At 43.3% G+C, this 26,439-nt stretch overlaps 1 protein-coding gene across 3 annotated transcripts in view; it reads left to right on the top strand.

The window, feature by feature from the left end:
* The first annotated feature begins 3,323 nt into the window (after window positions 1–3,323).
* Window positions 3,324–26,439, top strand: part of R3HCC1L (R3H domain and coiled-coil containing 1 like) — a 96,347-nt gene continuing 73,231 nt past the window's right edge. The window contains exon 1 of one of the 3 annotated variants that reach the window (XM_062215110.1): window positions 3,324–3,409. The gene's annotated coding sequence lies outside the window, so the exon portion shown is untranslated. The other 2 variants (XM_062215112.1, XM_062215109.1) reach the window with 2 other exon arrangements.

Genomic DNA, 26,439 nt, shown 5'->3' with positions numbered 1-26,439 from the left:
GAGACAACGCGGCTCCAGGGCTAAAGAGCCCACAGGGATTCAGAGGCCAAAGCTTGGAGTCTCAGTCACAGCAGCCGCTCTGCTGACCCCAGAAAAGCAGCTTTTTCCCCCTCTGGGCTTCAAATTCTTCCCATGAATACTGGGCTTATTGCCACAAAACTGTCACCCAGGGATGTTAAATTAGGCCAGGACTGTTGTATGTGGTTGTGCAGACTGTGTACTGCACAAGAGTGCCAGCTGAGGGAGTAAGTAGGGAAGGAAATCTAGTCCATGCACTGCTCATCAGTTCGAGCTTTGATGCGGGGCTGTGTCCACCAGGAGGAAGGAGGTATTTTCTTCCTAATTTGCATGAAAGCACACTGTGGATTAGTAAGGGCCTGCATGATACAAAGTGTTAGCAATGGGGCACTGAGTTTAGCATATGGAACAGGTGAATTCCTTTGACACAACTGATAACAACCTCTTAAGTCCCAGGCTCCATTCTAGAGACTGAAGATACGGAGACAGCTAACAGCAACTTTCTGATGTTGGGTCTTTCTGATGCTGGGTCCTCTCTTTTGTTTGCCAGTCCTTCCTCCTCTATATTCAATTCAGCAGCAAGTCCTGTTGACTCAGTGAAGAATGTCAAATCCACCTACTTCTCTCCATGCCACTGCCAGAACTTTGTTCCATTAATTCTTTCTGCAACCTATGGGCTCCCATTTCTACTCTGGGCCTTCAGAAAAAAAAAAAAAAAAAAGAGTGATTATATTAAAATGTGAATGAGAAAACATCACCCCCTTGTTTAAAACCTATAATTTAGTCCAGGGTCCTCACCATAGCCCCAGAGCATTACTGGTCCTAATGACCTCAGCTTGTCATCTAGACTCACACGCTCTTCACTCTGGCCTGTCACTCACTAGCCAGTCCCTCAGTTAGTCTAGCTCTTCCTTTGTGCAATCGGATCCCTTTGATGGAACATTCTTTCCTTGGTTTTCCCCTTCACCAGCTCTTTTTCATCTTCCAGTGCTTAGTGGAAAGACTGCCTCCTCAGGGAGGCCCTCCTGGACCATCTTGCTAAAATAATGCAGTATTCAGTGTCCACCACCATTCATTGCCAGGGTGCTCTGTCACACAGCAACCCAGTTCAATTTGAAAGCATAGAGTTCTTTATTTTCTGTCTTATCTGCTAGACTGTGAGCTCCATGACAGTTAGACAGTCAGGACCACGCTTGTTTGTTCTCCACTCTATGCCACCTCAGCACCTTGCTAAGTCTCTGGTGCATGCTAATAAGTATCAATACATATTTGTTAAATGAAGTTGATATAAGGGATTCACCTACTAGGAATTTGTTACAATACAATTACAATGTAGGGATGAGTGGTGTAACAAAGGCAAGTGACAAGCTAGTTCTGGCTCTCCAAGAAAGAAAAAAAAAATTCCTGATTTGTCATTTGTCTGCTTTTCATGGTGTAAATACTCTCATCACAGTCCAGCTCAAGAGCTCAGTGGTTTAAAAAGTGACTTGCAAAATCCCTGGCCACCTAACAGTTGGCTCTTCAAAGCTGTATGAGCTGGCTCTAGCTTAACCGTTAGATGGGAAGTCAGCACAGGTACAGTGAGTGTCTTGCAAAGGGACATTAGTTCACTCTAGAGGGGGGGTAGGCTAGCAAAGACTTCCTGGGTGGGGGGAGTAATTCTTGATTTGTGTTTTGTATCTTGGCTCAGGCCTCTTTAAATTGCCAAGGGTAGCCCTGCTCCTCCTTAACCCAGTCAACTGTTCCCATCTCTCCTCATCCTACCATGGCTTGCTTGGGGCTATCGCCTAACGTGGTCCAATCCTCAGAAAAAGCCTTCCGTGTAGCTGGTATTCTATTGGATTTGCTTTGAATCCAACAGGAGAGAACTAGGGTAGGATTTAGTTAAGGGAGCAGGAAGAGAGCTTTCCAAACACAGGGACGGCTATGCAAACATGAGGGAGCAAGTGCGATCTAGCAGTTGGGTAAATGTAGATGTATAATGGGAGGGAATGAGGGGAGATTAGCTCCTGACAGGCTTTGATAGGCTCCTTCCCAGCCTGGGCTGGGACAGGCAGCAGGGAGAAGAGGAAAGGGACGGATTCATTTTCTTCCACAATTGTTACCACAGCTGGTAATTGTAGGGTATTTTGCTGTTCGTGCTGGTGGTGGCTTTGATTTTTGATAGGGGATCATTTGATTAGCATCTGTCTATTCCAAGACAATGTAAACTTCAAAAGGGCAGGGGCTGTTCTGAATACTAGTGTTTTCTCAGCACACAACACAGCAGTGGCACAGGCAATAAAAAATAAAAAGTATTCTTGTTGAATGATGGAAGCACCTGGGGAACTTTTAAAAAATGCCCGTGCCCACCTACCCCACAATAAGATCTGTTACAAATCCTTCCTCTGAACTTCCCCACCACAATACGGGGTGGGAGGGAGAGCAGTGGGACTGGAATTCACATCTTGTAGAAGCTGCCCAAGACATTCACCTCTAGTCCTCTTCCCTCACTCGGTCAAGTGGAGCTTTCAAAGGATTTTTACCACAAATGTGACCTGAGTAAATTTGCTGTTCGCATAAATGGGCCTGAGGGCAGCCAGCGGGATCAGAAAGAGGTACTAAGGTCCCAAAGGAAGCCTATGCAGTAATCAGCTAAGACACAGTGAGGGAAGCAGGGTGGGAATTGAATCTCCGGCAGAGGCTGCGAAGCGGGGAGAGGCTCAAGAGCCACTTGGGGGACAGAGTGTGCAAGATCTGAGCGGCCTCCTGGTCGTTTAGGGGGTCGGGAATGCAAGTGGCAGCTCAGGGGAGAAGGTGCTCTCCCACACCCATCTCGAACTTAGAGCACGGGTATTTCACATCCGGGTTAGGAAGAGCAATCTTGAAGAAAACCAAGAGCGACTTAAAGAAGGAAAATCTGGCTAGCGTCATTCAAAATAACCGATCCAGCCCGACAGCGTCACAGGACTCACGCTAGTGTTAGAGGAGCCTTAAAGGCCTCGACTGAATCTGTCAACAAGGCCGTGTTCCGTGACGGCGGGCGCTGCAGCGCAGAAATGGCGCACACACAGGCGTGGGCTACTTTTCAAGAAACTGGCTGTGAACAGAGAACGGAGCTGGTAAGACTGAGTGCGGTGTGAGGAGGTCTGAACACATTTACAGCCGAGAGACCGAGGCAAGCATGAAGGGATAAGAACACAACGCCCGGCCGCCCTCGCCATTTTCCCCGGCCCCTCCCACCACGTGACTAGCACGCCCCGGCGCGGCAGGGCCTTGCCAAGACTACCACTCCCAGAAGGCCGCGCGGCGGGGGCGGGGTGGAGCCGAGGCCTGGCGCGCGCCCCAACGGCGGCCGCGGAAGAGCTACAGCTTCGCGGAGGCGGCGGAAGCGCAGAGCGACGGCGCCCCGGTAACAACCAGCCCCACGTACCCCTCTCTCCTTCCTTCCTGGTGTACCTCGGGCTGGGGCCACCGACCCGGCTGCTGCCCCTCACAGCCGGGGGTGAGAACTGCCTTCCCCCCTGTTTGTGACCGGTATTTTTTTTTTTTCTCACGTGACGCGCGGGGCCGGCCCCTGCCTGGGGCTGAGGTTCCTGGGAGCCTCCCGCCTTTCGACCCCTTCGGGCCCTAGGTGGTGAGGGACCCTCCTGCGACCGCTCTGGCCTGCTTTTGCCCTTAGGGGGCCATGGACCCCTCTGGATCTCCGCCCCAAGTGCTCCCTGCGGAGAGGAAGTCCCTTTCCGGGGTTTCAACAGGTACTGAGTGGGGTCCGGCGACCCGCTCAGGGCGAGGGGGGCGTGGGCGCCGAGGCGGCCCCCGAGACCCCGGGGCCGTGGCGCTGTCTGGGCCGAGAGCCTGGCGAGCGATCCGGCTCCGCCGCCGGGAGCCCCGGGCTATGGCTGGTACCGGGCAGGCGGGGCGGATGTACTTCCTGCTTTTCTTGGGCGGCCCTCGGGAGGCTCTGGTTGTTCCAAGTTTCCTTCGTCAGTATGGAGAGTTGTGTAAGGGAGCGAGCACAGGACTGGGAGCCTGAGGCCCCGAGAGGAGCCTCGGGCTACCGCTGGATAGACCTGTGGGCCTTCGTGGTCGCAGCTGGTATGAACCACGCAGGTTTTCTTGCCGGGTTCCTAGTGAAGAGGTGGCATTAGGGCCTTACCACCTGTGGTGTCGGCCGAAGATCCGTCTGGATTTTAAACTCCACCAGAATTTGGACTTTTGTCTCCCCCACGCTCAACTGTTCATCTCTGTTGCTTGTACCATGCGGGCACGAGCATTTCAGAGAACACTTATATGTCTTAAATGTGATCTTAAACGAATAGCTGCCTGTACCAGGTCTTGTTTCTCCTGTTCAGATACTGCTCCTGTGCTAAAAACTTGGCCCTGCTTCTAACACAGCACCACTAACCTGTGTGTATGCTGGCTGATCGGATTATTTTCACCTATCCTAGGGCGATGTGCTAGGTGTATGTATGTCTCCTCGCAGAATTCAGAATGCAAAGAACCAGTATTCCGGCCAGTTTTCTGATGGTTAAGCTGTACTTCTCTAGACAGTCTGCTTACTGTCATAATTTTCCCCTTGGGGAGAGTAGGAATTTTGCAAATCAATTAAATGTAGTAGTTAGATATTTTTAGTGTGTGTTTACTCTGAAGTGATTGAAAAATGCTTGAATGTGGTCCAGAAAAACAGGATATCATTAAGGTCTGTTAGTTCACTGTATTAAGTTGAACAAATTTGAACCCAAATCCTGCTGCTGTGACTTAGAATTTTGACTTTTGGGCCAATTAGTTGATTTCTCTAAGTTTATTTACAGTCAAATAAAATAGAGGAAATAGCATTTAGTTCACAAAGTGTCTGTGAAGATTAAATAAGATGTGACTATAAAGGGCTTAGTTGTGCCAGGTGCAAACAAGTTTTCATTATATTGTTAATATGATGCTGGTAATGAAAAAAATGATAATTTTTAAGTAGAATATTTTCCTGAGATTTCATTTAGTTGCTTTGTAAAAGTGAGGATGATTATCCATAATTCATAAGTCTTAATACAATAAATAGAAGTTCTTAGTTTGCAGGTTTTTTTTAAGCAGTTTGTTTTTATTTAAAGATTATATTAAGCTTTTTTTCTTTTTCTTTTTTTCTTCAAATTGAAGAAGTTCCTAAAATGTTATTGGGAGGTACTATGTTTCTATTTTTCTAGAGACTCTGCAAGTGTTGCTGTACCTAGTTCTTTTTCAATTTTTAAAAAAATTTTTTTAAAGATTATTTAATAAGGTAGAGTTGCTGAGAGTGAGAGGGAGAGACAGAGAGAGATACCTTCCATCCACTGGTTCGCTCCCCGGATAGCTGCAATAGTAGGGGCTGATCAGAATCCAGGAGATGGGAGATTCTTCCAGGTGTCCCACATGGGTGCAGGGGCCCAAACCCTTGGGCCATTCTCCTCTGCTTTCCCAGGTGCATTTGCAGGGAGCTGGATTGGAAATGGAGCAGCCGGGACTCAAACCAGTGCCCATATGGGATGCCAGCACTGCAGGCAGCAGCTTTACCCATGGCCCCTCAACTTCTTTACTTTGAAAGGGGGAGAGGGGAAGAGAGAGAGCAAGCGAGTATGAGAACGCACACATTAAAGTGAGTACTCCTATCCACTGATTCAGTCCTGGATGCCCACCACAGCTGGGGCTGTGCCAGGCCCAAACCAGGAACTGGGAACCCAGTCTCGTATAGGTGACAAGGACCCAGCAGTTACTGCCTCCCAGAGTGTTCTAGAATCAGAGCAGACTTGGAACTTGAATCTAAAAACTCTAATATGGGCTGGGGGTGTCCCAAGTGGTATTTTGACTGCTAGGCCAAATGCCAGACTTTATATCTAGTTTTTGAAATTGGACTGGTGCTTCATTTATAACCTGTAGTAAGAATATACTTCTTTGTACATTGTAACCTATAGTAGAATAATTATCTATCTTTATGACTCAGATATTGACTAGGAAAGCATTTTGTGAAATAGTTTTTGTCATTGATCCTTTTTTATTTTTTAAAGATTTACTTATTTGAAAGGCAATGAGAGAGAAAGATCAATTCTTTCCTTAAATGGCCACAATGGCTGGTGCTGGGCCAGGCTTAAGCCAGAAGCCAGGAACTGTATCAGGGTCTCCCATGAGGGTGTCAGTGGTCCAGCACTTGGGCCATCATCTGTTGCTTTCCCGGGTGTATTATCTGGGAGCTGGATCAGAAGTGGAGCATCTGGGGCTCAAACCAGCGTTCATATAGGATGTTGGCATCACAGTCAGCGGCCACAGTGATGGTCCCGATCCTTTTGTTTTTCCAAGTGTGATTATTTGATTTAAACATTTCAACCTATAGTTGATAGGATCTAGATGACTTGATGACCTTTTTTTTTTTTTTGAAAGGTGAAAAGTATTTCTTTTTATTTTATTTACTTGACAAGCAGAGAGAGAGAAAGAAATCTGCACTGATTCAGTTCCCAAATGCCTGCAACAGCTGAGGCTGGGTAGGCTAAAGCCAGGAGCCAGGAACTCCATCCAGGTCTTCTCCGTGGGTGGCACTTGAGCCATCACCTGTTGCCTCCCAGGGTGTGCATTAGCAAGAAGCTGGAACCCAGAAACTCCAATATGGGATGTGAGCATCATTTGTTTTTCCTCAGACCGCGCTGAATTTATTTATTTTTCCCCCAAAGAAACCTTTTATTTAATGAGTACAGATTTCATAAATACAACTTTAGGAATATAGTGATTCTTACCACCATACCCGCCCTCCCACCCCACCCCCTCCTTCCTCTCCCTTTCCCAGTCCTTTTCTCCATTAAGATTTATTTTTATTTATTTATTTATTTTTGACAGGCAGAGTGGACAGTGAGAGAGAGAGACAGAGAGAAAGGTCTTCCTTTTGCCGTTGGTTCACCCTCCAGTGGCCACCGCGGTCGTGCGCTGCGGCCAGCGCACCGCGCTGATCTGATGGCAGGAGCCAGGTGCTTCTCCTGATCTCCCATGGGGTGCAGGGCCCAAGCACTTGGGCCATCCTCCTCTGCACTCCCTGGCCACAGCAGAGAGCTGGCCTGGAAGGGGGGCAACCGGGACAGAATCCGGCGCCCCGACCGGGACTAGAACCTGGTGTGCTGGCGCCACAAGGCGGAGGATTAGCCTAGTGAGCCGCGGCACCGGCTGACTCCTGCTATTAATTTAACAATTAACCCTCTTTTGTATGATGTCAGTGATCACCCAAGGCTCTTGATTTGAGCTGCCAAGGCTATAGAAGCCCTTTGAATCCGCAATCTCCATCAGTATTTAGACAAGGCCATAAGCGAAGTGGAAGTTCTCTCCTCCCTTCAGAAAAAAGTACATCCTTTGATGGCCACTTCTTTCCACTGGCATCTCTCTCACAGAGATCTTTCATCTAGGGTATTTTTTTTTTTTTTTTTTTTTGGCCACAGTGTCTTGGCTTTACATGCCTGAAATGGCAAGCATCTTTACCTCACTATATACCTGCCTCTGAAGGTGGAAACTCTTTGTGACTGATGCTGTTGATGACATTGGGGTGTCTGTGTCTACAAGGAATGAAAGTTCAAGGAAGCCAAGGAGGAAAGCCATACAGAGAAAAATGATTTATTCGTCAAGGCAAAGTCTTTGGGTTAAAAATTGAAATGTTTATATTCTTCAAAGCCACAACGACTGCAAGATATCTGCAGATTCAGATGTTTAGGAAATGTTTCCTTTATTCTCTTTCCCAATGTAGTATCTCCTGGTTATTATGCTTTGCCAGTTTCATTTTTACTTTTGGTTGTGAATCAGCAGGTAACTACTTTTTTGCAGCACAAAGCTGACAGTAGCTTTTTGTGCTACAGTGTGTTGTTTTTCCTTCATGTGTTAAACACTTGTACTTTTGCCTCAGGTTTTTTTTTTTGTTTGTTTGTTTTTTGTTTTTGTAACTTAAAAGGCATTTAGAAGGTAGACTCAGTCTCGGTGGTGGCATCTAAGTTTGTGTTGTGGATGCTCAGTTAGTACCAAGTCTGCTGAATAGTTCTGAATAGGCAGGTTTTGTTGATTTTCTTAGTCACTGAGGCACACTCTGCAAAGGCCATATTGCATAGTGGAACAAACCTAAGCTTTGGAGCCAGATAGACCAAGATCTGAATCCAAGCTCTACTGGATTTTGGTTCATATAAGCATTTGAATTCACTTTTTTTTATCATCTGTAAAAGGGATAATAGTACTAACCCTGTGTAGCTAAAGACATTAGAGGCTATTTGAATTAGGCACACACTAGCTAGGCTTAGTAAAATGGGGTGTTATTACAGTTTTTAAATTTTTAATATATATTTCTAATAGCAGTGGATGTTGGTGATATATATGTGTTCATTTCTCTAATGCAGTGGTGGGGAATGTCCAGCTTGCAGGGTATATTTGGTCTGGCCCTGCCAAGGCTACTGCAGGAATCAAATTCAGTAAATCTATAGCAGGCTAATTTTTAAGTTAATAACTTTGTATGATCTATGAATGGTGTTGTAAATATCCAGATGGTCCTTTGGCAGACATGGAGTTTGAGCCATGACTATTCATAATAACTCACCAGAATAAATGAGAAACTGGTATATTTTTTATTTGGCCTTCATGCAATTTATTTTTTTTTTTAAGATTTATTTATTTGTTTGAAAGGCAGAGTTTCACAGAGAGAGAAGGAGAGACAGAGAGAGAAAGAGAGAGGTCTTCTATCCAATGGTTCACTCCCCAATTGGCCGTAACAGCCGGAACTGCGCCAGTCAGAAGCCAGGAACCAGGAGCTTCTTCCGGGTCTCCCATGTGGGTGCAGGGCCCAAGGACTTGGGCCATCTTCTACTGCTTTCCCAGGCCATAGCAGAGAGCTGGATTGGAAGTGGAACAGCCCGGTCTCGAACTGACACCAATATGAGATGCCGGCGCCTCAGGCCAGGTCGTTAACCCACTGTGCCACAGCGCCAGCCCCCTTGCAGTTTTATTAGACGTAAACAAAAGAACTAGTGCCATGAGTAAAAATACAGATTTTTTATTATAAGCTTACATGAATATATGGTTAGTCCTCAGATTGTGAATAAAACTGGTGACTTGGATCATCTCTGACAACTGCTAACCTGAACTAAAATTTACACATTTGTTTTAGTTACAGAATTTATTTGTCACATACTTCCTGTCTATAGGAAAAGTGAGAGGAATGGAACTGGGCAGTTCATACTTTGAAAGAGACCCCTGCTTCTACTGTGCTTACCCCCCAGAAAATGTGCTATTAGGTAGTGGGAAAGTTTCTCCATTAATGAGCGTAGCAGGATGGGTGAAGCATGGGTAACTCCTGAAAAATTCTACTTATCAGAGCATTAGATAGAAGAAAAGTTACAGGGTGTTGTCTCTTTGGGAGAGAATTTTCTCTTCAACAAAACACAGACCAGTTGCTCTCAGTTTGTAGTATCCATTTTTCACTGTTTCATGCTAGCCTTTTATATAATTTTCCATTCTTCAAAATCATTGTTCAGTTTATTATTTGTTTTTCCTCTTTGTGTGTGTGTGTGTATGTGTATGTGTATGTGTATGTGTATTTGTTGGTTTCTTTTAATGACAAACATGACTGGTTTGGGACTAAGGATGAAAACAGAAGCACCGTTGGAAACAGCAGGTTCTGGTGTCTAATATTGTGAAGTTTCCAAATAATATGAGTTAATTTGTGAATATGTTATGGATTTTTGGAATAGGCAATTCCTAATCATTAGCTTTGTGCAGAGTAAAAAATGCACAAAAAGTGTGTAGCACTTTTTTTTTTTTTTTTTGACAGAGTGGACAGTGAGAGAGAGAGACAGAGAGAAAGGTCTTCCTTTTCCATTGGTTCACCCCCCAATGGTGGCCACTACAGCAGGCGCACTGCGGCCGGCGCACCGTGTTTATCCGAAGCCAGGAGCCAGGTGCTTCTCCTGGTCTCCCATGCAGGTGCAGGACCCAAGGACTTGGGCCATCCTCCACTGCACTCCTGGGTCACAGCAGAGAGCTGGCCTGGAAGAGGGGCAACCGGGACAGAATCCGGTGCCCCGACTGGGACTAGAACCCTGTGTGCCGGTGCCGCAGGTGGAGGATTAGCATATTGAGCCGCAGTGCCTGCTGTGTAGCAATTCTTAATATTAGATTTGGCTTTTAGAAAAGAATCTTTTTTTTTTTTTAAAGATTTATTTATTTGAAAGAGTTAACACAGAGAGAGAAGGGGAGGCAGAGAGAAAGAGAGGTCTTCCATCCGCTGGTTCATTCCTCAATTGGCCGCAACAGCTGGAACTGAGCCGATCAGGAGCAGGAGCTTATTCCGGGTCTCCCATGCGGGTGCAGGGCCCAAGGACTTGGGCCATCTTCTACTGCTTTCCCAGGCCACAGCAGAGAGCTGGATCGGAAGAGGAGCAGCCGGGACTAGAACCGGCGCCCATATAGGATGCCAGCGCTTCAGACCAGGGCATTAACCTGCTGCGCCACAATGCCGGCCCCAGAAAAGAATCTCCTTTTTTTTTTTTTTTGACAGGCAGAGTTAGACAGTGAGAGAGAGAGACAGAGAGAAAGGTCTTCCTTCTGTTGGTTCACCCCCCAAATGGCCGCTACAGCTTGTGCTGCGCCGATCTGAAGCTAGGAGCCAGGTGCTTCCTCCTGGTCTCCCATGCGGGTGCAGGGGCCAAGCACTTGGGCCATCCTCCACTGCCCTCCCGGGCCACAGCAGAGAGCTGGCCTGGAAGAGGAGCAACCGGGACAGAACCAGCGCCCCATCCGGGACTAGAACCTGGAGTACCGGTGCCGCAGGCTGAGGATTAGCCTAGTGAGCCGTGGAGCCAGCAGAAAAGAATCGTAATATGTATGTATGGTGTTACTATTGGCTTGCAGTTAGTCTGTTACAAGTTCTTTGCCATGCAGTATGGCAAGAATATTTACAAAGTTAAGAAAGCACTTTTATTTGACTCATAATCTCAAATATATACCAGTAGTTCTGTCTTTGTTTTCTTACCTTCTTATATCTTATTATTTTATATGTTATATCTTATTAGTATTAATATTAACCTTTCTTATTTATAAAGATTAAAGGGTAGGGCCAGCCTTTTGTCTCAGGGAACCAGCCTGTGTCTCATTGGCATCTCGTATGAGCACCTGTTCAAGTCCTGGCTGATCTACTTCCAATCCAGATCCCTGCTAATGTGCCTGGGAAAGCAGAGGAAGATGGTTTAAGTATTTGTTGCTAGCCATGTTGGAGACCCAAAATGGAGTTCCTTGCCCCTGGCTTCAGCCTGGCCTATCCCTGACCTTTGGTGGCCACTTGGGGAGTGAACCAGCAGATGGAAGATCACTCCCTGCCCTCCCCCTCCCCCTCATCTCTCTCTAAAACTGTCTTTTAAATAAATAAATCTTTTTTTAAAAAAAGAGATTAAAGGAAAGTAGATAGGAATATTTTGAAAATGGGATGGGTAACTAAGGGGGGGGGGCAGAAATGCAGAATTAGGGAAGGACTCAAAGATATGCAGTTATAGGGACCAGCGCTGTGGCATAGCTGGTAAAGCTGCCGCTTGCAGTGCTGGCATCCCATATGGATGCCCGTTTGAGTCCCAGCTGTTCACTTCCAATCCAGATCTCTTCTATGGCTTGGGAAAGCAGTAGATGGCCTGCTGCTGCACTTCCATTGCAACTCCTTGTTGATGATTCTGGGAAAGCAGTGGAAGATGGCCCAAGTGCTTGAGCCCCTGCACCCATGTGGGAGTCCCAGAAGAAGCTCCTGGCTCCTGACTTCGGCCTGGCCCAGTCCTGGTTGTTGCGGCCATTTGAGGAGTAAGCCAACAGATTGAAGAAATCTCTCTTTCTCTTCCTCTCTCTGTAACTCTGCCTACTTAAGCTAGAGCCATGGCTGTTGAGCGATGGATCCAGATTAGAACCAAAGGTGCAGTTTAAATACATTTTTAAAAAATTATTTATTTATTTGAAAGGCAGAATTAGGGGCTGTGGGGGAGAGATCTTCCATCCCTTGGTTCATTCCCTAAATGACCACAACACCTAGAGCTGGGCCAGACTGAAGCCAGGGGCTTCATTCAGGTCTCCCACTTGGGTAGCAGGGGCCCAAGCACTTGAGCTATCTTCCATTGTTTTCCCAGGTGCATTAACAAGGAGCTAGATTGGGAGTGGAGCAACTTGAACTCAAACCAGCACCCATATGGGATGATGGCATTGCCGGCAGTGGCTTAATCTGCTGGACCACAATGCTGGCCCCTAGTTTGTTTTTTAAAAATAAGTTGTTCTCAAAAAATCTGATACACACTGTAGAAAACTTGTAGAATATAGAAAATGTAAAAGGATAACAACAGAAAACATTCATAATCTCACAATCTAAACATAACACAGGGGTGGGATTTGGCTCACTGATCAAGACGCTAGTTGGGACTCCTGCACTCGAGATCTGAGTGTCTGGGTTCAAGACCTGGCTTGGCTTCTGATTCTAGCTTCCTGTTGATGTGTACCTAGAGAGTCAGGTAATCCTCAAGTATTTGCGTCTCTGCCACCCATGTGGGAGATCTGGATGAAGTTACCAGCTCCTGGCTTCAGCCTGGCCCAGTCCGAGTTGGTTGTGGGCATTTGGGAAGAGAGTTTAGCAGATGGAGAGCTCAGTCTCTGCCTCTTAAATGTAAACATAACATGGCTTATATTTTTCATTTTTTTTCTAGTCTTTTTTTTCTAAGCATTTATTAAATCTCTTCTACTTTCCGAAAGGAATAAAAAAAACTATAAATCCAAAATGATACCCACTTTTTTTTTTTTAAGATTTATTTATTTATTTGAAAGGCAGAGCTACAGAGAGGCAGAGGCAGAGGCAGAGAGAGAGAGAGGTCTTCCATCCACAGGTTCACTCCCCAGATGGCTGCAATGGCCAGAGGTGCACCAATTCAAAGCCAGGAGCCTCCTCCAGGTCTCCCATGCAGGTGCAGGGCCCCAAGAACCTGGGCTATCCACTACTGCTTTCCCAGGCCACAGCAAAGAGCTGGATTGGAAGTGTAGCAGCCAGGATTCGAACTGGCTCCCACATAGGATTCTGGCACTACAGGTGGCAGCTTCACCCACTACGCCACAGCGCCAGCCCCAGTGATACCCATTTGTAGTAATCTTTATATTCCCATTGTTGTAAACTTTATATTCCTATTCTTACGTACTTTCATAAACTATTTGTATACCTATTTTCTGTCCCTCCCTAAATTTAAGACTTTTATAGACTATATGTTATTCAACTTTGTGTCTTGGGCATATAGCCAAGTGTCATAAATAGGTACTCAGAAGGTAATTGAGATGAATTATTACCCCCCCCCCCCATTGTAAAAGTTGTCTTATTTAAACACATCTGCCTAATTACACAGTGGATTGTGGCTTCTTTCGAGTTGAGGGATGCTCAACTTTTCAGGTGTGTGAGTATGTTTAATATGAAGCTACTGAACTAGAAAGTGTGCTTTTTCTGGCTAGCTTTGTTGTATAGCAAGCTACTCCAAAACTTAGTGATATAAAGCAGACATTTAATTTTTGGCTGTGAATTCTGTTGGAATTCAGATGGGGTGGTTTAGAGATAACTAGCCAGAGCCTTAGCTGGGAGATTCAAAAACTGTAACTCAAGGCCAGTGTTGTGGCATAGTGGGTTAAACCATGGGCTGTGACACCAGCATCCCATATATGCACTGGTTCATGTTCCAGCTGCTTCATTTCTCTCCAGCTTTGTGCTAATGTGCCTGGGAAGGCAGCTGAGGATAGCTGAAGTGCTTGGGCCTCTGCACCCATTGCAACACCTGGAAGAAGCTCCTGGCTTCGATCTGGCCCAGTCCTAGCCACTGTGGCAATATGGGACCACATTATCTCCTTCTCTCTCTTTAACTTTACCTTTCAAATCAATCAGTCAGTCAGTCTTTTAAAAAATGTAACTCAACATGTGGGAGCTGGAATCTGAAGGCTTCTTCACTCACATGTCTGGTAGTTGATGTTGGCTCTTTCCCCAGAATACCTCCATAGGGTCTCCCCACATAGGGTAATTTGAGTTTCACAACATGGTGGTGACAGTTTTCTAATAGTGAAGATCCAGAGACAGCCAGGTGGAAGCTGTGTTGCCTTTTTTTGGTAAAGATTTATTTATTTATTTGTAAGTCAGAATTAGAGAGAGGGAGAGACAGATCTTCCATCTGCTGGTTCACTCTCCAAATATGTGTAACTGTCTGGGACTAGGCAAAACTGAAGTAAGGAGCAGGATCTCTATCAAGGTCTCTCACATGGGCACATGCTCCCAAAGACTTGGATCATCTTCCAGTGCTTTCCCAGGTGCATTAGCAAGGAGCTGGATGGGAAATGGAGCAGCCGGGGCTTGAACTGGTGCCCATATGGGATGTTGGCGTCACAGGTGGTGGCTTTACCCGCTGTGCCACAGCACCAGCCTCCAGCACAACCTTTCATATTCTAGCCTTGTAAATCATGCAGTGTTACAGACTTACCAGATTCAAGGAGAGCAGTGGTTGCATGGAACCCACTTGTCATAGGACTGTCAGTCACATTGTCTGAAAGCCATGGGGTGTGGGCAATAGTTGCCATCTATGGTTGTCTTTCTCAGTACTTACTGAAATGAAAAATAGTATGTTAAAAGGAATTAAAAAATGGTGTCATTTTTAGATGTCAGCGAGTAAATGTCCTGTTCAGTGTTGATAGGGTTTTTGCCACTGGTAATGGTGTTTTATTAATTTGGTTTAAAATCTGTACTTGTAAGAATTTGTAAGTTCAAAGCTGTTTCAAGTTGTTTTCTTGACTTTTAAGCTCTGAAAAAGATACTCTCTCTTTTTAATTTAGTTAGCAAGTTGGTCAATTTTGGGGGGGCGTGGCTTGCCCCACCTTGTTTTTTTTTTTTTTTTTTTAATTGACAGAGTGGACAGTAGAGGGAGACAGAGAGAAAGGTTTTCCTTTTTGCTGTTGGTTCACCCTCCAATGGCCGCCGCGGTAGGCGCGCTGCGGCCGGCGTACCGCACTGTTCCGATGGCAGGAGCCAGGTGCTTCTCCTGGTCTCCCATGGGGTGCAGGGCCCAAGCACTTGGGCCATCCTCCATTGCACTCCCTGGCCACAGCAGAGAGCTGGCCTGGAAGAGGGGCAACCGGGACAGGATCGGTGGCCCAACCGGGACTAGAACCCGGTGTGCCGGCGCCGCAAGGCGGAGGATTAGCCTGTTAAGCCACGGCGCCGGCCTCCCACCTTGTTTTAAAACAACAATAAATGATATGATATATGTTTGCTGTAGAAAACTTAGAAAACCAGAAAAGAAACAAAGTCCACTCATGATCTCACTTCTCAGGTGTAACCATTTTAGGTTTGTAATTCTTAACAATGGTACTTACAGTTCAGACTGTTTTGAAAATGGAAAGTTTTGGCCGGCGCCGCAGCTTACTAAGCTAATCCTTCGCCTGCGGCATCGGCACTCCGGGTTCTAGTCCCACTTGGGGCACCAGTTCTGTCCCGGTTGCTCCTCTTCCTCTTCCAGTCCAGCTCTCTGCTGTGGCCCGGGAAGGCAGTGGAGGATGGCCCAAGTGCTTGGGCCCTGCACCCGCATGGGAGACCAGGAGGAGGCTCCTGGCTCCTGGCTTTGGATCGGCGCAGCATGCCGGCCATAGCGGCCATTTGGGGGTGAATCAATGGAAAGAAGACCTTTCCTCTCTCTGTCTATAACTAAAAAAAAAAAAAGAAAGAAAGAAAGAAAGAAAATAGAAAGTTTTATAAGTTTGTGGCGAACTCGGTTGGCAGCATCCAATCTTTATCCAAGTCTTTATTTATCCTTTGAAGTATAACAATCATACTTTCTCCACAGAAATATTAATGTACCTTAATTACAAAGTATTGGCCAAGACCATGGTTGGGTTTGATTTAGTGCATGACAGTACTTTGACTGAGTCATATAATGAAAACAGTGCTTCAGAAGGTTTGTTTTGGCAACTTTGTAAAGGAGATAATCTCAACGAGGAAGTGGCTAGAGAGTGTTTTAGTAGTACTATGGAGTAATGTTGAAATAATGTGGAAATAGAAAACGTGATACTTGTCATGGAGGAAGGACATTAAAGTACAGGCTTAGAATCTATAACTGAACGAATCAAAATACCTCAAAATTTTGTCTGTCATTAATTGTGTTGTTTCATTGATAGTAACATTGGAAAAAAAAATCTCAAAGCTCTAGGAGAAAGATAATGAGTTCAGTTTCTAGTATGTTAAAGTATTAGATAATTTAAGTGGTAATTTTTTTAAAAAAATATGATACCTTAAAAACGTAAACTAAAATTAATGCTGCCCCTTTTAAAGTAATTTATTTTTGAGGTTATGCTTTTATTCTAGCAAATAAATATTCTTTCTGATTTGTCTTTTTTTCTTTTTCTTTTTTTTTTTTTTTTTTTGTGACAGTAGACAGTGAGACAGAGTAGACAGTAGACAGTGAGAGAGAGAAAGGTCTTCCTTTTCTGTTGGTTCACCCTCCAATGGCCGCTGCGGCCGGTGCACCGCACTGATCCGAAGCCATGAGCCAGGTGCTTCTCCTGGTCTCCCATGGGGTGCAGGGCCCAAGGATTTGGGCCATCCTCCACTGCACTCCCAGGCCACAGTGGAGAGCTGACCTGGAAGAGGGGCAACCAGGACAGAATCCGGCGCCCTGACCGGGACTAGAACCCGGGGTGCCGGCGCTGCAGGCGGAGGATCAACCTATTGAGCCGCTGCGCCAGCCTCTGATTTGGAACTAGACCTAGTAGAGCCATACAAAAAACTAGTGATCATTTTCCTTATCCCCAAAAGAATATTATCTTACTTGATCACCAATCTTATTTACCGTACTTGTTCCTAAGTGATAATTGGCATTTCCTAAAGATTAATCTGCAAAAGTATAAAATTTATTACTGTGGAAGATATTGAGGTGACTATCATGGTTGCTGAGGGCATAAGCAAGTCTTAAGCTATAATAGCATCTTCAGAATGCAGTGCTAGTGTGTGCTGGTTAAGAAGAGTGGGTTCTGGGAAACATTGCATGATCTTTTTGGTACATTAGTTTTGTATTTTGAGCAAGTTCCTTAATCTTTCTGGGCCTCAACTTCCTCATTTGTGAAATGAGGTGGTGATAATACTCTCTTCCTCATAGGCTTGTTGGAAAGATTAGCTCTTAGATTTAGAACAATGTCTGGCAAATATGAAGAACTCAGTAAACATTAGCTGTTTTTTCAGCACAGTATCTACTGTCGCTACCATTGTCACTTCGCTTATTTATCTGTTTTAAAAATTGGTTATGTTCCTGATAATCATGTCTCATGCTAGAGTATGATAGGCTGCTGCAGATAAAATTGGAGGCTCGGAAGATTAGGCATAGAAATGCAGTTTTTAAAAAAGTTTTAAGGGTCCAGTGCTGTGGTGTGGGGGTGGAGCCACCACCTGTGGTGCTGGCATCCATATGGGCACCAGTTTCTGTCCTGGCAGCTTCACTTCCGATCCGGCTCTCTGCTGTGGCCTGGGAAGCAGTGGAGGCTGGCCCAAGTCCTTGGGCCCCTGCGCCCGTGTGGGAAGACCCAGAGGAGGCTCCTGGCTCCCGGCTTCAGACTGGCACAGCTCCAGCCATTGCTGCCAGCTGGGGAGTGAGTTAGCGGATGGAAGACCTCTCTCTCTCTGCCTCTCCTTCTCTCTCTGTGTAACTCTGACTTTCAAATAAATAAATCTTAAAAAAAAAAAGTTTGACCTAGAGCTTAGTAGAAAATACAGAAAAGACTAAGGGTGGAATATTGCAATATTGGAGATGACTCATGGTAATGGAGTGGGAGGCAGAAAAGGGGTTAGCAACAGAGAAGACGGAGATTGTTTTTAGAAAGAGATCAATGAGTAAATATTAATATAGCGGTTATGTTGGGATTAGATTTTGTTGTAACCATGTAAGAGATTTAAACATGATAGATGCTTATTTCTCTTGATGTCAGGAATTCTAAAAGTATAGTTAGTACTGTAATGGTTTGCCGTGGTGTCATGTTGTTACTGCACTGTGCGTGGATTCTGTTCTTTTCCAAAGTCACTTTAGAATCTAAGCTGCTAGAGCTCCAGTCATTTCAGATCCCACTTCCGATCCAGCTCCCTGCTAATGCGCCTGGGAAAGCAGTGGAGGATGGCCCAAGTCCTTGGGCCCGTGCACCCATGTGGGAGACTGAAGGAAGCTACTAGCTCCTGGCTTCGTATTGGCCCAGCGCCGGCTGTTGAGGCCATTTGAGGGATGAACCAGCAGATGGAAGACCCCCTCCCCCCTTTCTGTCTCTCTATGTAATTCTGTCTTTCAAATAATTAAGATGAATCTTAAAAAACACACACACAAAAAAAACAAAAAACTAGGAATAGTGAGAATAACTCATATGTAGTTAGATGAACACGGGTTAGAGAATAGTTATTTGTTCTTAGGAATGTTTGTTTAATTATTGGTAATCCCTGATAGAGTTTCTATAACTATGAAGCTATGAATATAAATCTTTGATCACATTACATCAATGGTACTTCGTTTTTAGGGTATATTCCCTTTGTGAAACCTTGTTTAGTTAGGATTATCAGTCTCATAAAGAAAGAATTACGTATATGTATGTATGTACATGTGAGTATACAGATGTCTATTTCTCCTTTTACCATTAGTGTTGGCCAGAAGTACTTAATGTGGCAATAGTGTGCAGTAAAATTGCTGGAAAACAAACCTCTAGTATCCCTCTTTTATTGTTTAATGTCTGTAATTTTACCCAATCTTCTATCTGCTCTCCAATTTGGTTGTTTTTTGGCCAGTGTTTTTAATCTGTCTCTGTCCTTTTATATTGCTTCTCTCTCACTGCTGGTAATCGTATTTCCCAAAATAGATAAATGAGCAAATTTAATTAAATGTGTTATTTGCTCTGTCTCCTGATCATTAATGAATTTGTAAGTAAGGTCAGACCTACAATCTCCCTAGTAATACAATTACTGAATTCTCTCCACTCAACTGATAATTATTTGTGGTTTTTTTTTTTTTTTATTTTTAAACATTCTACATTTTGTGTGTTTATGCTCTTTCACTGTTAGAAGTATAAAAGTCTTTCAACAAAAAGGGGCGAGCTTTTTCTTAGGGGTTTTTTTTGTCTCATTGAATTGAAAATGTTTTATTTATACATTTTTGAATGATGAACTATATATTTAAGAAAAAGTTCTTAGGATTTTGTTTCTTTGAAATAATTTTCTCTCGTTCTTTGTATTTTATCAACCTCAGTTTAAAATAGAGAATTTAGAAAGTCAAATGGTAAAAAAAAAAAAGTATTTATAACAAGAGATAATGAATGGATTTTAGTTCCACTCTCCTCTCCACTCTCTCTAGTCCTTGTCCTAAAGGCAACCATTTTCAACTCCTTAAGCTGTTTTTTCTGGTATTTACATATTTCCGGCTTTAAAATAATATAATGCTATCTTTTGATTCGCCAAGTTACTATATATTTTTTGTTATGATGTTTTACTGTACTTAAATAACATTCACTGCTGCCCCTCTACTAGCTTGCCATTTCAGTAACATTACAATATTTGATTGAATCTAATATTTAACGTTGTGTTTGTGTTATTATGCCTGTACAAATTCTGTTCACTGATGGTATCTTAAATACCGTCTCTGTGCAGTTTTATGTAAGGTTAATCACATTAATCTGACACTTCTTATTTTTCTTTTCTTTCTTTCCCTTTGCTTTTTTTTTTTTTTTTAATTCTTGGAAACCATTCTTCTAGAGATTTCCATTGGCCTATCTGGGCCTATTCTCTAGTTGTGCTACAAGGTTCTTTTCCTGGATTGGTTTCCCTTTTTTTTTTTTTTTTTTTTAAATTTTAGAGGTAGAGTTACAGACAGTGAGAGGGAGAGACAGAGAGAAAGGTCTTCCTTCCATTGGCTCACTCCCCAAATGGCCGCAACGGCCGGAGCTATGCTGATCCAAAACCAGGAGCCAGGTTAGGGTGGGTGCAGGGGTCCAATCACTTGGGCCATCTTCTACTGCTTTCCCAGGCCACAGCAGAGAGCTGGATTGGAAGAGGGGCAGCCAGGACTAGAACTAGCGCCCACATGGGATGCTGACGCCGCAGGTGGAGAACTAATCTTCTGTGCCATGGCACCGCCCCCACCCGTTGTTTTCAATCCTTAGATTTTTCTCTTCTATTTTTGATTCCCAGTATTGTTGGAACTCATATCTTCCTCATTCTTCGTTTACTCTCTTGCTTAAGTGGAGAGCACATCCTCTAGTAGTTGTGTTGGGTTAAAATAATGGTGCTTTGGTTGAGAACAAGGGGAGTACAGCCTTTAGCATGCCTGCTCTCTTGTCACATGGCTTTAGTCCAGTTTGGTTGTCTTCTCATGCACAGCTACCATCTTGGAATTCCCATTCACCAAGATTCCTTCATTTCTCCCTTGTGTTGGAAGGCCTGATTTATCAGTGCATCTTATGTCTTCCTACTTTCGGTTTGTTTCCTGATCTTTTGTTAAAGGATTATGGATGGGACCATTACTTACTATGTGAACTATCTGATCAGTCATAGTTTTACTAAACAAAGTAGATTTTTTTGGTCTGCTATAGTGTTTTGGGGGAGCATGGAGTATAAAGATTAGAAGATTTTAGTAGGTGTAATTAGGTTAACATCATCTGTAGAGTGGGTAAAACAAATGTTGATTGGTTGGTACTCGGGTTGTTTCTAGCTATTGGAGTAAATCTGTCCTGGATTGGCTGACTTTTAGAACTAAGGACTAACGCTGATTGGTTGGTTTGTAAAAGAGGGTCTGCTGTGTTGAGTTGTTCTTATCAACTGAATGAGTTTTTAAAACTGGTTCTTAACTGATTACCATGGCTGCAGTCAGTGTTTTCCTGAATTTATGAGAACTGAAGTTCATAGTTCTTATAGTTCTTCAGTTACTTTCTAGGAAATAGTATATGGTAGGGAATGTTTAGAGCTGTTCCATGTATGAAAATGTGTTTATTTCCTACCCTCACATTTGATTAATATAGTTTGGGTAAGTTTTGAGAAGTCTTAAGCTAACATGAACCCTCCCTTCTTTGATTTGGATCTTTTTGTTGGAAACTTATATTCCTGCTTTGTTCTCAGTGTTTGGAAGTTCACAGTGATGTGACTTGGTGTGGACTTGTCTATTTTTATCCACTATGCTCATTGTTTGTGGGTACCCTCAAACTGCATTTTTCTTGGAGCTGGTATGTGAGGATGAGGGTAGGGGAGTAGATATTAGTGTTCAAAATGCTCATTTATTGACCATTTTTAAGGATCACTGCACTTATAGTCAATCTCCAAGCCAGAGACTGTTTTACATTATGCAGATAACATCAAGCTGTCTTTCAGGGAGAAGGCAAGGACCTGAGACTCTTGCGGTAACTCTGTTTTTACCCAATACCCTTCCTCTATTACACTTTCAGTTTCTTTTTTTTTTTTTTTTCTTTTTTCTTTTTTTTGACAGGCAGAGTGGACAGTGAGAGAGACAGCGAGAAAGGTCTTCCTTTTCCGTTGGTTCACCCCCTAATGGCCCACTTTCAGTTTCAAAGTTGGTAAAACCAGTTCTGAATTTTGTGACGATTTCTGACTGTAAATTGAATGTTATAATTTTTTTTAGATTTATTTATTTATTTATCTGAAAGGCAGAAATATGGGGGGTGAAGGGGGAGAAATCTTCTATCCTCTGGTTCATTCTCCAAATGGCTGCAATGGCTGGGGCTGAGCCAGGCTGAAACCAGAAGCCAGGAGCTTCCTGTGGGTCTCCATGTTAGTGTAGGGGCCCCAGCACTTGGGCTAGCCTCCGCTGTTTTCCCAGGTGCATTAGCAGGGAGCTGGATGAGAAGTGGAGCAGGTGGGACTTGAACTGGCATGCATATAGGATGCCTGCACTGAAGGCAGAGACTTAACCTTCTATGCCACAATGCGGCCCCTGTTTGTTAAAATTTCTAAAGTTTTGCTGCTGGAGCTGGCCTTGTGGCTCAGCAGGTTTCATATGGTAAGTGATACAACAGATGGATTCTCTCTCCTTCTCCCTCCTCCCTTCCCCCACCTTCCCTCCCTGTCACTCTGCTTTTCAAATAAATAAATGAAAACATGGGTTTTTTTTTTTTAATTTTTAACGATTATTTATTTGAAAGGCAGTGCCAGAGAGAGAGAGAGAAGTCTTCCATTTGCTGGCCCACTCCCCAAATGGCCACAACGGCCAGAGCTGGGTCATTCTGAAGCCAGGAGCTTCTTCTGGGTCCCTAACGTGAGTGCAGGAGCCCAAGGACTTGGGCCATCTTCTGCTGCTCTCCGGGGCCACAACGCAGAGCTGGATCAGAAGTGTAGCAGCCGGGACTCAAACCGGCACCCATATGAGATGCTGGCACTGTAGGCGGTGGCTTTACCCACTATGCCACAGTGCTGGCCCCTCTTTGCTTCTGATTTTGTGCTTTGTTCTTTTCTAACTCCTTCAGATGTATTTCTGGGTTATTTGAAATCTTTCTTTCTTGCTCTGTTTTGTTTTTTGTTTTTTTCTCCTTATAGGTTCTTACTGCTATAAACTTCCTGTTTTTGTTGTAATTCTGTAAGTTTTAGGATGTTGTGTTTCCATTTCATTTTGTTTCAAGAAATTTTAAAATTCCCCCTTGATTTCTTCAATGACCTATTGTCCATTCAGAAGCATATTGTTTAGTCTCCATGTATTTGGTAATTCCTAAAATTTCTTTTGTTGATTTCTAGTTTAATTGCATTGTGGTAATAAAAACACATGATATATATTTTTTAATTTGTTGAGTCTTACTTGGTAGCCTCATTTATGGTCTATCCTGGAGAATGTTCCTTGGGTTGGTGAAAGAAACGTACATTCCGCAGCAATTGGATGAAATGTTCTGTAAATGTGTGTTGGGTATATTGGGTCTCTACACCGTTTAACTCTGATGTTTCTTTGTTGATGTGATTTCTCCATTAATGAAACTGGTGAAGTCCTCTACTGTTGTACTGGAGCCCATCTCTCCCTTTAGATCTAATGCCTATTTCATAAAGTTATAAGATACTCTATTTTATAAAAACAGTACTTTTTTTTTTTAAGTTTTGAGCTGATGTTGTGGTGCAGTGGGTTTGGCTGCCACTTGCAACACCAGCATCCCATACTGGAGTGCTGGTCTGATTCCTGGCTGCTGTGCTTCCAATCCAGCGTCCTACTAAGGCACCTGGGGAGGCAGTAGAAGATATCCTGATTACTTGGGCCCTTGCTGCTCATGTGGGAGACCCAGATGGAGTTCTGGGTTCCTGCTTTAGCCTGATCCAGCCCCAGCAGTTGTGGTCATTTGAGGAGTAAAGCATCAGGTGGAGAATCTCTCTCTCTGAGTTTCCCTCTCATCATTCTTTCAAATAAAATAAATAAATCTTTACAAAAAGTTTTGTTGCTTTTTCTTCTCCCCCTGTTCTTTCTATTGTTGTGGATCTTTGTTTTAAAACAAAACAAATGTATTGTTGCTATTTAAGTAGGATTTTTGGGAAGAAACAATATGATATGCGTGTGTACATTCCACTCACTTAACACACACGAGTGAAATGATTTGATAAGACTAACGGAAATTTTCCTGCATGATATGATACTGCATTATCATAATTTTAATATGTGAAAAGTGAGGTAATAGAATGATGTGCTCAAATGTTTCACAACCGTTCCCCCACCCCCACCCCCACCCCATGCCCCAGATAGCTGTGCAGAGAGGGCACTGCTGTGGGAAAGGAAGGATGTCAGAACTTTGTGAGCTGTCCCTTTATTTTTTAAAAATATTTTTTTTGAAAACCCAGAAATCTTTCATCTTCATTATAAGGAGACTAAAAAAAATTGATAATCATAAGGATGAAAATAAGGATCATTTTAATTCCACTACTCAGAACTGACCACTGTTAACAGTTTACTATAGTTTCTAGTCTTTTTCTCTGCATTTAGCTATGTATTTGTGCATGTATATTTACGTGGAATGTATGATTTTGCTCCCCATTTTTTCACCATAAATGTATATATTTCTTCAGTAAGAAGGATTTTTTTTTTCACATAGAATTCTAGAGATTATAGTCTTACAAACAACATCTACCAACTATCATTAATTGTAGAGAATGTGCCAGGCACTATGCTTACATCTTTTTGACTTTTTTTGCTGTTTAAGTTATGTTGACATTATTTAAGACCACAGACAAGTTCTGTGAATGGTACAATAAGTTCAGAACCCCAAATATTAACATTTTTACTGTATTTTCTTTTTCTCAATATATAGCTGTATATATCTTTTGAGAAGCTGTATACTTTCTTCCTCTTTATATTTAAATACAATTTTAAAAAATATTTTATATATTTATTTGAAAGGTAGAATGACAGAGAGATAGAAAAAGAGCTCTTTCATATGCTGGTTCATTCCCCAGATGGCCGCAGTAGGGCTGGGCCAGGCTAAAGCCAGAACCAAGAACTCCATCCTGGTCCCTGATATGAGAGGCCCTTGGGCCATCATCTGCTGCCTTCCCAGGTGCATTAGCAGGGAGCTTTAATTGAAACAAAACAGCTTGCACCGCATGGGAGACCGGGAGAAGCACCTGGCTCCTGTCATCGGATCAGCGCGGTGCGCCGGCCGCAGCGCGCTGGCTGCGGTGGCCATTGGAGGGTGAACCAACGGCAAAGGAAGACCTTTCTCTCTGTCTCTCTCTCTCTCTCTCGCACTGTCCACTCTGCCTGTCAAAAAAATAAAAAATAAATAAAAATTTAAAAAAGAAAAAAGAAACAAAACAGCTGGGAATTAAACCTGCACTACTGGTGTTATAAGTAGTGGCTTATCCCACTATACCACAACACTGGCCCCTATATTTGAATATTTTAAATGTATACTTTCTAAAAACAAGGACATTCTTTTACATACCTATAGTACAGTTGCCAAAATCATGAAATTAGTATTGATTTAATATAATCTACTCAATATCCCAGTATACAATAGAATTCTAGAATATATTCAGTCATCATGTCTGTTTAGTTTCCTAGAATCTGGAACAGTTCCTCAGTTTTGAAGATACAGGCTATTTTGTAGAATGCCTTCAACTTGGGTTTATATTTTCTCATGAGTAGATTCAGTTCATCCATTTTTGGCCAGAGTAAGTGTTGTGCTTCATATATATATATATATTCATTTATATACATATATAAAGAGGCACAACATGTTGAAATATGTAATGTGATCTTAGATCACTTTAAGGTAGTGTCTGCCGGGCTTTCTATTGTAAAGTTACTGTTTTTCCTTTTGTAATTATTTTTGTGGTAAAATATGTATAACAAAATTTGTTTTTCTGTTTTAACTATTTTTAAGTGTACAGCTCAGTAGCTTTACATGCCCTTTGTTAATTCACATTACATTTATAATTTTAAAGTGTCTTATGAAAAAAACACTTAGAGACTTTATAAATACCTTGTTATACCTTGAACTTTCACTCAGTAATTTTATTTTATTTTTTTTAAAAGATTTATTTATTTATTTATTTATTTATTTATTTATTGGGCAAAGTTACGGAGAGGGAGAGAGACAGAGAGAGAGTGCTTCCATCTGTTGGTTCACTCGCCAGATGACTGCAATAGTCAGTGCTAGGCCAGGACAAAGCCAGGAGCCTGAAACTTTGTTCATGTCTCTCACATGAGTGGCAGGGGCCCAAGTTCTTGGGCCATCTTCTGCTGCTTTTGCAGGCACTTTAGCAGGGAGCTGGATCAGAAGTAGAGGATTCGGACTCAAACTGGTGCCTAAATGGAATGCTGGTGCTGCATGCTGCGGCTTAACCCGCTGTGCCACAGCACTGGCTCTCACTCACTAATTTTAGTATCCATTGGTGTTATTTATAATAATACTTGGTTTTGATGTTGTCCCAAATTTGGGCAGTGGAAGCCCCTTCAGACTGGTTCCTGTCTCCTTTTGACATGCCTCTGTCATTCTTTAGGCCCTTCCAGACTTTTTACCAGAAAAAGGCATTCTTGGCTCATCTCGTACTTTCCGAGCCCCAGCCCTGGAATGAGTATTTTCTTCAAGGAGACCTGGTTCCTTTCAGTAGAGAATGACTTTGTGAGCTAAGATCTGTACTCCATATATCTTAGTTGTCATTAGTATCATTGCTTCTAAACCCTCTCAGCAGATACCTAGGAATAGAGACATGTGATATGTAGGTGTGTGCCTATGCATACACACAGTCATAGAACTTTATCTAGTCAAAGCAGTGAGTTTATACTGATACCTGTAAGTATGATTCAGTAGTACAGAGTTTATTCTTTCTGCGTTTTATACTGTTTTAGAACAGTGATAAACCTGGTCCCATTACTCATGTTTTTTGCTTATTGATTTAATCCTAGAATAACAGCAAATAGTTTGAAA

The sequence above is a fragment of the Lepus europaeus genome, chromosome 17 (genome assembly GCF_033115175.1).
Source record: "Lepus europaeus isolate LE1 chromosome 17, mLepTim1.pri, whole genome shotgun sequence".
Lineage (NCBI taxonomy): Eukaryota > Metazoa > Chordata > Mammalia > Lagomorpha > Leporidae > Lepus > Lepus europaeus.
This window is presented reverse-complemented; position numbering and strand designations above follow the sequence as displayed.